The following is a 17,420-nucleotide window of genomic DNA, read 5'->3' as shown; positions in this document are numbered from 1 at the left end:
CTTTTTTCGATACTTTAAAAATGTTAATAAGGTTTTCCCGAAAAAAGCTTATTTCTTCGGTGATTTCGCGTTGAATTATTCGATTTGGAATTAGACGAATAAGAACGTATTTTTCATGAGCTACAACTTTGCTTCTACTCATCTACTCAATTTGTAGACTCTACTGTACACCATTTTTTTCATTTTTTTATATTTTTTTATCAAGATATCGGATACACAACATTGGTGTCATTCAGAAGACGAAAAAGTGAGGGAGCAGTTCCCAGTGTCGACGACGAAATTTATGGATACACGCATACACAAACATGTAATATATACGTATTCGTATGTGTTCTATGAATCGAGTATGAATCAATGTATGCGTGTATACAGTGCTAGTCAAAAGTCCGTACCCCCCCCCCCCCTCATATCTTTTGAACGGTTATACCTATAATAGTGAAATTTGTAGGGAGGAAATAGACGGACGTAAGCTTCTTAATTAGTTATGACAGGTGACGTAATTATGACAGATGACTTTACAGCGCCACTGTGACAGATAATTTTAAATGGGACCTTATGGCAAGTGATCCCTCGTTTGAAAGGTATTGACAATACCTATTCACTCATACTAATTTTGTTTGAGTTTAAGCTAATTTTGATGAATAAATTAAATAAATATAAAATTGTAGTTTCGCATTTAATTAATAAAAAATTCAAAATTCCGGATATGATTACTTGTCAAAATGGTTGACGTTGACGTAAAAACTACTAGAGAATTGAAAAATGTCAACTTTTTTGACAAAAAAACCATAGGCGGACATTTGAATTTTTATTAATTAAATGCAAAACTACAATATTATATTTATTTAATTTATTCACCAAAATCAAAATTAACTAAAACCCAAAAAAATTAATATGACTGAATAGGTATTTTGAATACCTTTCAATCGAGGTGTCACTTGCCATAAGGTCCCATTTAAAATTATCGGTCACAGTGGCTCTGTAACGTCATCTGTCACTATTACGTCACCTGTCATGACTAGTTAAGAAGCTTACGTCCGTTTATTTCTTTCCTCCAAATTTCACTATTATAGGTGTAACCTTTCAAAAGATACGAGGGCGGGTACGGACTTTTGACTAGCACTGTATAAGTTTCGAACGTACACAATACCAAAAAGGACCGCTAACTAACATTATTATGCTTAAAATTGGATATCTCCATTTCTTTTCCAAAAAAATATATTGAGTTTTTACCCGTAACTTTTTAGTAACTTTTTTACCTTAGAAAGTTTGACAAAAAAGCATTTCGTAGGTTTTTACAATATGTATAAGGCTATTAGTACAAATCCTTTTAAAACCCTCAGTCTTAAAGTGGGGTTACTTTAAAAGGATTGGTAAAGGTATTTTTTGCATGTTAGTACAAGTTTTAATTATCAATATCTTACGAAATTTTTATCATACTAAAAATTTTTGTAAGCTAGCTTCTTGGGAATTAAAATCTTTCTATTCTGAAGAATAGTACATTGTTTACCGGGTAGGAAAAGCTTAACATTCCTGGACGACTGTGAAGATTGCTAAGTCGAGGCGCAAGCCGAGACTTAGCAACACAGAGTCCAGGAATGTGGCTTTTCCTACGAGGTAAACATACTATTTTTCCGCAAATCGTTTAAAATTCGACAGATATTGATTGATTTAAAAAAAACGCGATAATTTTATTCCCAAATAAATGGTGCTTTGAAATTCCTAATAAAATTACTTGGGTTACTATGGAAACGTATTGAGGTTGAATTGTCAAACTTGACGCTTATAAATTTAATTGCTGGTGTTCTCGAAAGTAAAATGATAAGTGATGATGAAATTTCCATTCCTGGGACTCCTCCAGAGCTGGTTGAGGCAGTGAATACTGCTTCATTAGAATTATTGCCAAAGAAATCAAGAGAAAAGTACGAAAATGCATACAGACGTTTTATGGATTATTAATAATTTTCTATCATTTATGTAGAACACTAACAAATGTACGGAAATATCATTTCCTTACAGTAAGGAAATGACATTTCCTTACAGTAAGGAAGTCCTGACTTTTTCTTCAAGAAATTTTGACAGGAATGTCAAAATTTCCTGGCGATTTGCGGAAAAGGCATTTTTAACCAAACTACAAAAATTCGTTATTCGCTTTTATCTCCATTTCTTTTCAAACCTAATCATTCTAAACCGGCCAAACTTCTACAATCTATTAACAATACATAAATAAAAAAGACTGAATAATGCTAATTACTAATTTAAATTAGGGTGGCAATTAGGGGGTTTTTCCGCTCACTTTCTCGCTGAAAAAAATAGAGATTGACTTTCTTTTCATCATAAGTCACTCAATTTTTGAGTTAAAGATTTTTTTTTTAATATCAACCTTTTTAAATACATCAAATTAGTTTTGTTAAGTTATCCTCTAAAAATGCATAGTTTTCCCGTCTTTTAACTTTGAAATTACAAAATTTGGTATTGGACGAAGAACTGCTAACCTATAATAAAGTATAGCGCGGTTACCATTAGTCTTAAAGAAAATTAAAATAAACCATTTGGTTTATTTTTTCAAAAGGTATATTTTTATTAAGTACAGTTGTTTTGATAAAACGAATAATTTTTTAGGTATTAGCAGAAAACTGATGAAAAACATTGATTTTTTAATATAAAACTAACACTTTCGATGTGACGATATTTATTTTATCCAAAAAATGTATAGAATTAATCGCTTTTTAATACCAATTTTTGCGGTCAAAATATAATAAAAAATTTCCGCTCCCGAGATGGGGTGGCAACCACCCCCATGGTAAAAGCGCCTCTCGGCATGATATAGATTTTGATCCTTAAACTATCCACTAGTTAGTCTCAAATTTTCAAGAAAATCGATCCATTTTGTAAAAATTGCGAGGTGTAAACCTTCGGTTTTTGGACTATCAACACTTTTCACTTTACCTTTTTGAGTAAAAAACCATTATAGCCTAATAAAATAAAAAAAAGTCAATATGTAAATTCGTACAGGTTAAAACAAATTTTATATCAAAGTTTAGGTGGTTACAAAAGATATTTTCAAAAAGTATCCAAATCATACAAGGGGATCATTGTTTAAATAATTAAAAAGAGGTCAATTTTGCAAAAAAATTACTTTTTTAACTGCTGAGGTTATTCAATTACCAATGAAGGTCTACAGGATTTTTTTCTGCAAAGTTGAAGGGTAAATCTTTCTCATAAGACTTACTAAATTAAATTTGACCCCCTATTTATTTAAATAATTATATATAAAACTTTAAAAACAAATTTGCAAAAAATTATTTTTAGCGTTTTAAATAAGCACTATAAAATATCTTATTTTACAGAATAAGTTGCGCTATGTTACCAGTATTAAGCAAAAAAAATTGGTCGAAAAATATTTAATATTTTTTGAGATATTGAATTTGTTTTTTAAATGTTACTCTATTTTCAATTGCAAAAACGTGGTTGTTGCCAAAGAAATATTCACCTGCTTAAGATTTCATTATTTTTATTTTTATGTATATTTTCGATAAATGTATTGATAAATTCAAATTTCAGTTAAACTCCCACCTAAAATGGCATTTGAAAATTATTCAAATTAGTTTATAATTTGTTTTTTTAATAACGTCGCGGGAATTAAGTAATTTGAAATGCCGTTTCGATCATTGGGTTCCTGGTATTTTTTTACTAATTAACAAAATTTTTTTGTCGTTTTTTCTTCTTCTTTTTCTTCTTGGAGTTATATTACTACGGGCCCTTTTAGGGTTAAATTTTATTAGGAATGTCGAATCTCTGAGTTGTAGATTCTAGACCTAAAAATATTAAGATTTAACTAAAATCTTTTAAATAAAATGTGTCTACTTACTGAGTTACAGGGTGTTTTATTTAAAAATTTAAAAATTATTGTTACCAAGTACTTTAAAACTATTTGACGTATCCTTATCATACTTGGCAGAAAGTGTGTCTATTATACACCCTATTAAATTTTGATTAATAAACGTTTCTACCCAGTGCCAGAGGCGTACGACAGGGGATAGTGAATGATTGACCCTTCCCAAATTCTACGCCCCTGAGTGAATTACTATTGTAGCGAAATTTTTCGATTCTCCAATACTTTGTATGTAAATAACTTTATTGGTATTGATAAAGTCATCAGTTTGAGATATATTGGAAGTTTAAAATGAATGAATGAATGAATCAAAATAACTATGCCGTTTCATTTTTAACGTCCAATATCTCGAAAACTAATGACTTAATCATTACCAGTAAAGAGTATATTATTTACACAGAAAGTATTTGAGAATCGAAAAATTTCGCTAAAATAGTAATTCCCTCAGTGGCGTAGAATTTGGGAAGGGTCAGCCATTAACTGGCCCCTGTCGTACGCCTCTGGTGGTAGCTAGAAACTTTTGTTTTCCACAATTTAGTAGACTATTTAGTAGTCACACTTTCTGTAAAGTATGATAAGGATACGTCAATTAGTTTGAAAGTACTTGGTAAAAATAATTTTTTAATTTTTAAATAAAACACCCTGTAACTCAGTAAGTAGCCACATTTTATTTAAGTGATTTTAGACCAATCTTGATATTTTTAGGTCTAGAATCTACAGCTTAGAGATTCGACATTCTTAATGAAACTTAACCCAAAAAGGGCCCGTAGTCATACAATGCCAAGAAAAAAAAAGTAGAGGAAAAAAAAGACAAAAAAAATTTGTTAATTAGTAAAAAATTCCCAGGAACCCAATTATCGAAACGGCATTTTAAAATATTTAATCACCGCGACGTTATTAAAAAAAACAAAATATAAACAAATTTGGATTATTTTCAAATGCAATTTTAGGGGGGAGTTTAATTGAAATTTGAATTTATCAATACATTTATCGAAAATATATATAAAAATAAAAATAATAAGATTTAATACAGGTGAATATTTCTTTGGCAACAACCGCGTTTTTGCAATTGAAAATATAGTAACATTTAATAAACAAATTCAATATCTCAAAAAATATAAAATATTTCTCGACTAATTTTTTTTTTGCTTAATACTGATAATATATCACAACTTATTCTGTAAAACAAGATATTTTATAGTGCTTATTTAAAACGCTAAAAATATTTTTTTGCAAATTTGTTTTTAAAGTTTTATGTATAATTATTTAAATAAATAGGGGGTCAAATTTAATTTAGTAAGACTTATGTGAAAGATTTTCCCTTCAACTTTACAGAAAGCAATCTTATAGACCTTCATTAGTAATTTAATAACCTCAGCAGTTAAAAAAGTAATTTTTTTTCAAAAATGACCCCTTTTTAATTATTTAAACAATGATCCCATTGTATGATTTGGATACTTTCTTGAAAATATCTTTTGTACCCACCTAAACTTTGATATAAAATTTGTTTCAACCTGTACGAATTTACATTTTGATTTACATGTAGTGTAATTTTATTTTACTAGACTATTATATTTATCAGTGATACTTTATACTTATTGATTCATACTTTATACTTATACTTCATACTTATACTTTACTTCATACTTTATACTTATTGATATTTATATTTATTGATTCATAAGCGGATTTCAAAAAACATCAGACGACCTTTCATTTTACAGACATTTATTACGCAAAAAGGGGAAAAACTGTAGAATTCATATAGATAATTAATTATTTATAGCCTGCGAAATAAGAGATTCAAGGAATATGTTTTTTTTAATAATACATATTTTTAAATTACTTAAAACAACGGAAGTCAGTACATATTCGGTATTCTTAATTAAAATGGAATCAATATATTAACTTTTTGTTAAATTTTTCTAATCAATTATAGGCTGTACCGCCAGAGATTCACGGAAAGTTTTATTTAAACGTATAGGTAAATACCAGTCATACTATTTTTTTTATTTTTTAACTGATATATAGCCAGTAAGTACTACCAGAAATTGTAGGAACTCCATAAAATTTTTAAATATGATGTTTCCAAAGTATTAAAAATCACGTATAATAATAAATTTTTATAATTCAAATCACGTTTCGCAGTCAAAACACCATAGGTTCAATTTTTCATCTCATCATCATCATTCATCATCATTTGGCTCTACAACTCTATGTGAGTCTTGGCCGCGTTTACTATTTCCCTCCATTGTTGTCGGTCCTGAGCAGCTATTTCTCATTGCTGTACTCCCATTTTGCGTAGATCGCTGGCTACTGCGTCCTTCCATCTCTTTCTTGGGCGACCAACTGACCTTTTTCCAACGGGCCTTTCCCAGAATGTGGCGTTTAGAAGTCTTTCGTCACTTGATCTTAGTACGTGACCCGCCCATCGTATTCTGTTTGATTTAATGTAGCGTACTATGTTTTCATCTCCGTATATTGTCTGGAGTTCATCATTGTGTCTTCTTCTCCATTCTCCTGTTGTCTCTTCTCTGCAAGGCCACAGATAGTCCGCAGTATCTTTCTTTCAAGTACCAGTAATTTTGTTGTTTCCCGCTGATTCAGAGTCCAGGTTTCGCTTCCATACGTTATTGTGGGACGAATTATTGTCTTATATACTCTTATTTTTGCTGGTCTTGAGAGTATTTTTGATTTAAGTAGGGTCCTTAACGAGTAATATGCCCTGTTTCCTGCAATAATCCTGGCTGCCACGTCCTTTTCATAGTTATTTTCAGATGTTATGATCGCTCCCAATTTTTCATCTGAATTTGATAAATATTTAGTCCTGTCGCCAGGGGGGTACAACGGCCTCCTTAATTTAGATGGGCTTACCCAAGTTTTTTTTATGTATTTTGACCCGTAGAACACGAATTTTTTGGGTAACAGTTGATCCGGATGTCTATAAGATTTTTATAAACAAAGAACTTGAGGAATTACATAACAGTGATATTTCGCAAAACAAAACATTTTTTTGTATTGTTTGGGTGATTCTAAGCAAAAAATGATCTTGAAAGTTTTTTCGTAGGATGCATAGTTTTCGAGATAAACGCGGTTGAACTTTCAAAAAATCGAAAAATTGCAATTTTTGAACTTAAATAACTTTTGATTAAAAAATAAAATAGTAATTCTGCTGACTGCATTTGAAAGTACAAGTCAAATTCTATCGATTTTGATTATTTGTATTGCTAAAAATTAATTTTTTGTTGTTAAACAAAGCTATAAACACATAGTGTTTCCCGTGCCCAATGCATGCATGCGTTTTAATAAAACTATACGTATAAATGGTCCTTATGCGCGCCTACTCGTTCGATTTTAAACGAGATCTGCATTGAAAACATCATTTAAGCACTATGTGTTTATAGCTTTGTTTAACAATAAAAAAATTAATTTTTAGCAATGAAAATAATCAAAACCAATAGAATTTGACTTGAACTTTCAAATGCGCTAAGCAGAATTGCTATTTTATTTTTTAATCAAAAGTTATTCGGGTTCCAATAATTGCAGTTTTTCGATTTTTTTAAAGTTCAACCGCCTTTATGTCGAAAACTATGCATGCTACGAAAAAACTTGTAAAACATTTTATGTTTAGAACGACTCAAAAAATACAAAAAAAAAATGTTTTGTTTTGCGAAGAATCGCTGTTACGTGATTCCTCAAGTTCTTTGTTTATAACAATCCTATCGACATCCGGATCAACTGTTACCCAAAAAATTCGTGTTCTACGGGTCAAAATACATAAAAAACTTGGGTATGTCCATCTGAATTAAGGAGGCCGTTGTACCCCCCTGGCGACAAGATTAATTTGAAAAACATTGCATTATTTTTTATGTTTCTGTCAATTGCTTTTGACACACTTATTACTGTCACAGAAATACACCAACCCATTTACAATGTTATTTATAGATAAATTTATAACATAAATAAACAACTAATTGTTTAACTTAAAACATACTTATATTAGCAATCCGACCTCATTATTATTTCTTATTAGACAAGGCGAAAACGGCGGGTTCGAAGGGAAAAATATTCCCATGAGATTTTTTTGCATAATCACATTCGTGAGACATCCCAGAATAAGGTTGAAGAAGTCGCCCACGCGAAAAGTGGGCCAATTTTTTTTTAACAATTTTTTTTTAATCAAATTGCAAGAATCAATATTTTTGGCCCGAAAAATTTTTTCTTTAATTTTTTGGACCATTCTGGACAAAAAAGATCTCTTATAATTTTTCTCTAAAGTTGATCGTTTTCGACTTATAAGCAATTTAAAATTGAAAAAAACGAAAAATGGAGATTTTCAAGGCTTAATAACTAGGTTAAAAGTTATTATTATGAAAGTCAATATATGACTAAATCAAAGTTTAAAGCCCCCCCTACAAGATCCTGAAGAAATGTTTGTCATTATTTTATTACTAAGCTGCTATTTTTAAGTAATAATAATAAGTGCCATGCACGTGTACGGCATCTGTAAATGCTGAGTGCGAGAGAGAAGCCATCCCAGCAGTCCAATTGTGCATCTTACTCGCACTCACATTTACAACCGTGTCAATACGATCTAACCGCTCATTGTTATTTATTAAAGATAACAGCTTAGTAGTAAATTAATGACACAGATTTCTTCAGGATCATGTAGCGGAGACTTTAAACTTTGATTTAGTCACTTTCTGACTTTCATAATAATAATTTTTAACCGAGTTATTAAGTCTTAAAAATGGCCATTTTCGCGTTTTTCAAATTTTAAATTGCTTATAACTCGAAAAAGGTCAACTTTAGAGAAAAATTATAAGAGACCTTTTTTGTCCATAATGCCCCAAAAAACCTAAAAAAAATTAGTCCTGGCCAAAAATATAGTTTTTTACAATTTGATTAAAAAAAAATTGTTAAAAAAAAATTGGCCCACTTTTCACGTGGGCGACTTCTTGAACCTTATTCTGGGATGTCTCACGAATGTGATTATGCAAAAATATCTCATGGGAATATTTTTCCCAACGAACCCGCCTTTTCCGCCTTGTCTATATAGATGATTGTGACATCATTTGGCCGACATTTTGACGACAGAGTGCAACAACGTCATTGACACATTAGACGATGATATTTAATACACAGGGTTGTGATAAACTACAACTAAATATCTTTGAAACAAAAAAGTAACCATTAATAAAACTTTCCATGCAAGTATAATGAATGATACATAACGTATCTGACGCCCCATTTTTTGTTACTACTCTACTTTCGGTTTCACCAGGAACACCCTCAACTTGTTTAATTTTAATTGGACACCTTGTATATTTTTGCATAATTTAACATATAAACTAGACTCACCCTAACTATCAGCCAAAATGGACATAGATATTTTGGACATACAACTAGACCAAGATAAAGCATGGAACGAATTATAGTTGAAGGCAAGGTAGCGGGCATAAGATCCAGAGGAAGATCTCCAGTATGATGGCCGGAGCAAGTACTTAAAGTGTATGACCAATTACTTATTCTCCGATCAAAACTACACGCACAGGAGAGGCATGATTGGGCAGAAATAGTCAAACAAATTACATGACGCCACTATATTCTTCCGAAGGAGAAAATATAGGGGAGGAGATTTTTTTGCAGATTTTAAGATAACTTGTTTTCTATAATTTACACGTAAGGGAGATATGCCCGAGACGGCATACTGGCTGAGATGGCATATCACGGATTTTTCTTAAACTATTTCATATTTAGTGCCTAGTGTGACAGTATTCAGTTCCTCAAGTTAGAATTTGTCAACATTGCTGAACTTATGCATGTTAGTTTTATTTTGACATAAGTAGCCTTTGGAATGTTTAATAAGTAGGACAATATATTTATTGGCTTTTTTTGTATCACATTATACTTCGCGAGTCTTTACACCTAAGTTAGGTTTTTAAATTTTGTGATGTTCTTTTACCTTATGCCTATCACGCCTGCATCGATTTATATCTTAAAAATGTGCTTAAGAAAAATTAGTTTAAAAAAAGAATGTGTGTGTACTTTGTACGCACGTAAGAAGTTACACTTCTATTATATGATTTCTTAAAAACAAATAATATACTTTAAACAGTTTGTTTTAATTTTTTTTAAACACCAAACTAATTTTGTGCTTACCGCTTCCAAAAAAATAAACAAAAAGTATAGGATTGCACTTAATTCGAACTAAAGACCTCCCGATCTCTGGCCGAATGCTATACCAAACACGCTACGACGACTGTGTCTGTATCGGTTCGGACGTACCTATTGACAATTCACGGTAACAAACAGACAAGGTGTGAAGTATAATAAATATACAATAAAATGTTTTAATAATACTCATCTTACTCCTGAGAAAGGCAAAACCAAAGACACAAAAATTATAATAAATATATTTACTAAAAACACTAATATATTCTTTTCACACCTTTTCTTGTACTGATACATTTATACATAACTAGAAAGATTTAGCAACTAAACGCCATACTGTCTGTGTGCGCATGCGCGCAGTATTATGAAATTTTACTCGCAATCGCGCCTAAAGAAGTATATCTTCAAAAAACGGTCTGATTGCAATGTTGCCGGAGATGGCATAGTAAGTAGGTGGATTAGATGGCATAGGTATACCATCTCACCCTTATGCGTTTTCACACTGCATTAATTTTTTTATATGATTGGAGTTTATCGTTACAGTTATGGGTCGTTTTAAGATGAATTCGAACCGACAAAATCGATTCCGTCGAAGTTGAGACAAGTGACGAGGAAGAATGTTTTGTAATGGCCTCTTTTCATTATCTCGTTCTCGAGAAACCTGACTAAAATGCCAAATTTGTGACAAGTTGTCATATTCCGATTCTGCCGGTGTACCCAAGACTGCAAAAAATTTATTTGTGACTTATGTCGAGATTAGTGCCTTTATTTCAAGGGTATGCCATCTTACCCACAATATGTGGGTGAGATGGCACATGTAATACTTTAAAATTTATTTTTTCAGAAGAAAAACTATAATATGTACATTGTTAAAAAATAATGTTACTTTATGTAACTGGTCCTAGCTCTGACTTTGATTTTTATTACATGTATAACTCTATCGATTATCGATTACAAAACATTTAAAAAAAGTATGCCTTCTCAGGCATATCTTCCGTACCAAGTAGGTATGGTAGAAAAAATTCATTAAAGCGAGAAATCAATTCATTTGTAGTGAAAAAAAAAAGAATGTGTGTGTACTTTGCACGCACGTAAGAAGTTATACTTCTTTTATTATGATTTCAACGAAATTAATATACTTAACAGGTTATTTGTATTTTATTTAAATATTAAACTAACTTTCGTTACCTACCACTTTTAAAAAATTTTTATTAAAACGATACCAAAAATATAAAAAAAGAATATGAATCGTCCGGGATTTGAACCCGGGACCTCTTGATCTCCGGTCACACGCTCTACCACTGAGCTATATTCCTTTTGGTTTGACAGGTTACAAGATTTCTCATACATACTGACAAATTTAATAGACCAAGTGAAGTATACAAAAATACTTTAAATATACCTTACTATTATTATAAAATATCTTATTCCCGAGGAAGACAAATTAAAAGACACAAAAATTATAATAAATAATACATTTACTAAGAACACTAATATATCCTCTTATATGATATACTATGACTTATTGGCGCTGACAGCGCTGATACATACATATATTGAAAGATTAGCAACGAAATACATACTGTCTGTGTGCGCATGCGCCCGGCAATATAAAATTTCACTCTCGATCGTAAAGAAGTATAACTTGAATAATAGGTAAAATAAACTAAGAGCAATACAAATAATAACTTAAAAAAAATATCAATAATTCTTTGTGTGTAATCCTGCAAACATGTCGATTGTAAGCACGTGATTTTAGATAACTCCAAAGATAAAAATCTGGAGAACGAGCAGGTTGAGATAAATAAAATATTGATTTTCAGGACGGTATCTAAAAGGAATCTGATACTGATACCGAGACAATAAAAATAACAAAAATAACGCATTTTAAAAAAATCAGGAAGTGGACATTATCCAACGAAAGATAAGATTAAGATAAGTTTAACCTCATTGTGTGTCACTGGACTATTTCCTGTACATTAATTTATAATAAATACAGTAGGCCTACTGTACTAGTAAAATTCTTTTGTTGTTAAAAATGCATTATTAGTACTATTTAACTTGATTGATAACGTGATAACTCTGAGTAATAAATGCTATTATAACTAATATTGACCAAACATATTTGATGAGTCACACACTTAAGATACTTTTACGTATTATACAAAACCGAGTATTCCTTCTGTGCGAAACTAGAATGGGTAATAAGCAATTTGGATTTAGAAATGGTCTAGGAACTAGAGAAGCACTATTTTGTATGCGCGTTCTATTACAAAAAAGTTGTGAATTCCGAAAGAACGTGTATGTTTGTTTCATAGACTTCGAGAAGGCATTCGACTGAGTACAACATGATACACTTTTCGATTGCCTCCAGGCAGCAGGACTTGACCACTAACTGCTGAAACTTGACCACTAACTTGACCAGGACTTGACTGCTGAAATACTTATATTACAATCAAGTAGCCTCTATTCAAATTGGAGTCAGTCATACTGAAAAACTGCCGATAAAACGTGGAGTACAACAAGGTTGTGTTTTATCACCCACTCTTTTTAATCTGTACTCTGAAGAAATTTTTAGGGAGGCTTTGGATGACAGACAAGAGGGAGTAAGGCTAGGCGGAGAAGTAATCAACAATATTAGATACGCTGACGATACAGCCATTCTTGCTGAAAATTTACAAGATCTTCAGACACTACTAAATCTAGTCAGTGAAGCAAGTTATCGGAGAGGCCTTAAAATCAACATTTCAAAAACAAAGTGGATGGCAGTTTGAAAGATTAATATAGATCAAGGTCAGCTTTCTCTTGATGGAGAGGAGTTAGAACGGGTAAATCATTTCAAGTACCTTGGTAGCAGGGCCGTAACTACGATGTTGTGGGCCCCGGGGCAAACGTGATCTGGGGGAGGTTTATCCCCCAGCGAAATGGGCAGTTCGGAAAAATGCTTGATATTTAACCCCTTGAAAACTCATTTTAATGCATTTCATGACTGAAGTTTCTTGTACCTACATATTGCTATTTTGTGTTGACTAACACAAAAATTTTTGAAATCACCTTATTTTAAGTTGAATCATTTTGCAAGTACCATCTTATCTGTTTTATGCAAGTAGGTACATTGTTCGGCTACAACGTGGTTCCTTTCACGTAGCAATATGTGGCCTGGGGTAAATTGGTTAAGCCCATATTTCTGTTTCATTTTAGTTTTTATTTCGCCAAAATGACTAATTTTCTCAGTAACAATTTATATCTTTACGAAAGGTCTCGGGGCCCCAGCTTAGCCCGGGCCTCCTCTTCCAATGGCATTTTAGGTTTTATTACGCCAAAATATCTAATTTCCTAGGTACAGTAGAACCTGTACAGGTGTGGCTGTACAGTAGAAGAATTATTTTGCGCAGCAGCCGATAGAGATTTCAGGAAATTGTAAACATGATGACGGCCAACGTCTGAATACAGACACGGCAACTAAAGAAGAACATGCGCCGAAACGCACTGAGTGGTTTCCGAACGTCGTTATAACATAATGTGAATGACGTTTAATATTAGGTGCTTCAGCATGGTCTTCAGATTTGCAAAAAAATTTCGTTTAGTACTATTTTCGGTTCTACGAAAAACAATGGTTTCAGCAGGACGGGGCAACCTGCAACACGCCCAGAGAGTCTCTTCGAATAATAGTGATTTTTCCCCAGACCTAAGGTCACCTGATGGATAATATGGAGAATGCTGAAGGTGGCAGACCGATCCACCGTCTGACATTCAGGAATTGCGGAGTGGAATTAAATACATTTTTCGTGCACCCACCGCTAAAAAGATTTTTTTTTGAAATGTTTATTCAGCAATCTGTTAGTTATAAAAATTCTAACAACAAGCGTCTCTGGGGTTTGAAGCAAAAAAAATTGACGTTAGAGAGGTCAGTCCAATGACTGGACCTCTAGTATGGAACAAACATGACATTCCGATAATATGCTACATACAAACATACATTTTACACTTACAAACAATACATATATCTAAAATATAAACACAATTACGGTGAGGTATAAAACTTATTTATAAATAAGGTCCAGTGGATTTTTACGTTTTAGTCTGTGAGTTTGTTGACTATTATCAAGCAAGTTTATTGCCAGGGCATTTGGATGGCTTTCTAGGCGTTTTATGTACCGAACACTGCACTGAACTATCCACTTCACTGATCGTAGGTACTTCTAGATCACAATAAATGTCTTTGTTTGACACGAACCATGGGGAGTCTGTTATAGAGCGTAACACTTTGGATTGTAATCTTTCCATTATGGATATGTTGGATTTTGCTGCTGTACCCCAGAGCTGGATCCCATAGGTCCAGACCGGTTTGAGTATTGTATTGTATACCAACAGTTTGTTACGTATAGACAACTTCGATGTTCTGCCCAGTATCCAATAATGTTTACGAAATTTTAAATTTAACTGTTGGCGCTTTTTCCATATATGTGTTCTCCATGTCAAAGTTTTGTCCAGGTGCATACCAAGGTATTTAACGCTTTCGGCTTGTGGAGTTGCTTTGTTATTTATTTCTATATTAGGCGATATTTTACGACATTTTGTAAATATGATATGTTGTGATTTTGATTCATTGATTTTTATTCGCCATTTCTTTGTCCACTTTTCAATGTTCCTAATATGCCCTTGAAGAGATTCGGTAGCTGTTGCGGGATTTTCATCTGTGACTAACATAGCTGTGTCATCTGCGAATGTTATAGTCGTTACATTTTCGTTTGTTGGTATGTCGTGTGTAAATATTAGATATAATATGAGACCCAGAACACTACCTTGAGGGACTCCAGATCGTATAGGGTAGATTTTTGATGTATCTGCTTCATGCTTGACACGGTAGTACCTTTCTTCTAAATATGATTTTAGTATAGTAAACATTGAATCAGTAACGTTCATTTTTATTTTGAAGAGCAACCCTTCATGCCAGACTTTTTCAAAAGCCTGACTGACGTCAAGAAAAAGTGCAGAACAGTACTTTTTTTCTTCAAAAGTTTTACTTACTATATCAACGACTCTATGTACTTGTTCTTTTGTTGAATGCTTCTCTCTGAAACCAAACTGGTGATCCGGAAAAAGATTATTATCAGTTATTATCTTCATTAGCCTGGTCGCTAATAGCTTCTCAAATAGTTTAGCTAGTACCGGTAAAAGACTAATAGGACGATAAGAGGCATGTTCGTGAGGTGGTTTACCATGTTTATGGATCATTATTATATCAGCAATTTTCCATTGCGTTGGTACAATTTTGAGCCTTATTGCGGCGTTGAATAGTTGTGTTATCATAACTACGTCTTTATCAAAAGATAAAGTGACAATCTTCCATTGAGGGCATTGAGGCAACAACTCGCCAATGAACAAGCAAAATTGCTTATACAGCGTGTCTACTTAAGTTGGAAACATATGGGAAACTTTTTTATTAATAATTTTACGAAGAAAAGTTATTCTTCATAAAAAATTCTGCATGCTCTAAAACCTAAGATTCAATCATCATATATCAAATTTTATCAATATTGTACGAGGTATGTCAAAAAATATGAATTTCGTTACAGTACATTTATTTCTCTGAATATCGAAAATTCTTATTATGAAAAGTTGTTTGGAATTAAAACCAAGATCAAATATGTAATTACATGCTTCTAATTGAAAAAAAAATATTTTACAAATTTTTCTCTTTATGAATACCCAACGACATTTTTATTTATTAAAAATTAATATGATAACTCTTTTATTATTCATTTTACGAAAAAAAGTTATTCTTCATAAAAAGCTCTGCATGGTCTAAAATCTAAGATGCAACTATGATATATCAACTTTTATTAATTTTATATGAGGTGTGTCAAAAAATATGAATTTCGCTCATGAGTATAGTACCTTCATATTTCACAATATTTCAATTAAATGGATGTAACTACATATTGAATATAGTTTTTAATTCTAAACAACTTTTTTAATAACAATTTTCAATATTGTGAAAAATAAACGTACTTTACTCCTGAGTGAAATTCATATTTTTTGACATAAGTACCTCGTATAAAATTAACAAAATGTGATATCTGATGGTTGCATCTTAGGTTTAGACCATGCAGAACTTTTTATGAAGCATAACTTTTTTTCGTAAAATTAATAATAAAAGAGTTATAATATGGGTAATAAATAAAAACGAAGTTAGTATTCATAAATTTGAGAAAAATTTGGATTTTTTTTAATTGGAAGCATGTAATTGGATATTTGATCTTGGTTTTAATTCCAAACAACTTTTCATAATAAGAATTTTCGATATTCAGATAAATAAAGGTACGAGATTGAACGAGATTCATATTTTTTGACAGACCTCGTATATTGACAATATTTAATATATGATGATTGAATCTTAGGTTTTAGAGCATGCAGAACTTTTTATGAGGAATAATTTTTTTTCGTAAAATTAATAATAAAAAAGTTTCCCATATTATGTTTCCAACGTAAGTAGAGACGCTGTATAAGGAAAGAAGAAAAAGAAGATGAAGACTACATGCTTAAATCAGAATAATATAATATTCTATTTACATGCAGTTGTGCGTTGTTCTTGTGTGTGTGCACTCACAATATTCAAGTTTTAGTACAAAAATTAATCAGCAGCTTGTGGACTACATAACTATTCAGGCATTATACAGTGAGCACGTAAACGTTGGAATAAATTCATTTTCTCGAGAATGGACGATTCTGGAAAAAATCCCCAAACAAGTCAATTTTTATTTTTAAGTTACGACTTTTTGGCATATATATCATACTAGTGACGTCACCCATCTGGGCGTGATGACGTCATAAATGAATTTTTTAAATGGGAATAGAGGTCGTGTGATAGCTCATTTGAAAGGTAATTTAATTATCTATTCAGTTATATAAACATTTACATAATTATTTATACAGGGTGTCCAAAAAAACATTTTTTAACTAAATTTATTGACATAAATAGAAGAATGCATGTAAATCCTTTAGTCCAAAATGCATTTTACTGCTCTCAGAAAACAGAAAAAAATGTTTATTTATCAACCAAATATTGCTTTTTGCTTAAATTCAATATTAATGGAGCCTCCCACCTGCCTCTTGACAGTTTGAACATTTAATTTAAGCGATAAGCGATGATTATTTTTCAAATAAACATTTTTTCTGTTTCTGAGAGCAGTAAAATGTATTTTGAATTAAATAAATTACATACGTTCTTCTTTTTATGTCAATAAATTTAAATAAAAATTTTTTTTGGACGCCCTGTATAAATATTTATGTTAATGTTTATACTACTGAATAGAGAATTGAACTATCTTTCAAATGAGCTATCACA

General features: G+C 31.6%; 1 protein-coding gene across 1 annotated transcript in view; it reads right to left on the bottom strand.

Moving 5' to 3' along the window:
* Window positions 1–17,420, bottom strand: part of LOC126890607 (beta-1,3-glucan-binding protein-like) — a 46,369-nt gene that overhangs the window by 28,421 nt on the left and 528 nt on the right. The window lies entirely within an intron of this gene.

Source organism: Diabrotica virgifera, chromosome 8 (genome assembly GCF_917563875.1).
Source record: "Diabrotica virgifera virgifera chromosome 8, PGI_DIABVI_V3a".
In the NCBI taxonomy this organism is placed as follows: Eukaryota; Metazoa; Arthropoda; class Insecta; order Coleoptera; family Chrysomelidae; genus Diabrotica; species Diabrotica virgifera.
The sequence above is the reverse complement of the archived record's forward strand: the minus strand, read 5'-3'. Positions and strand labels throughout refer to the sequence as shown.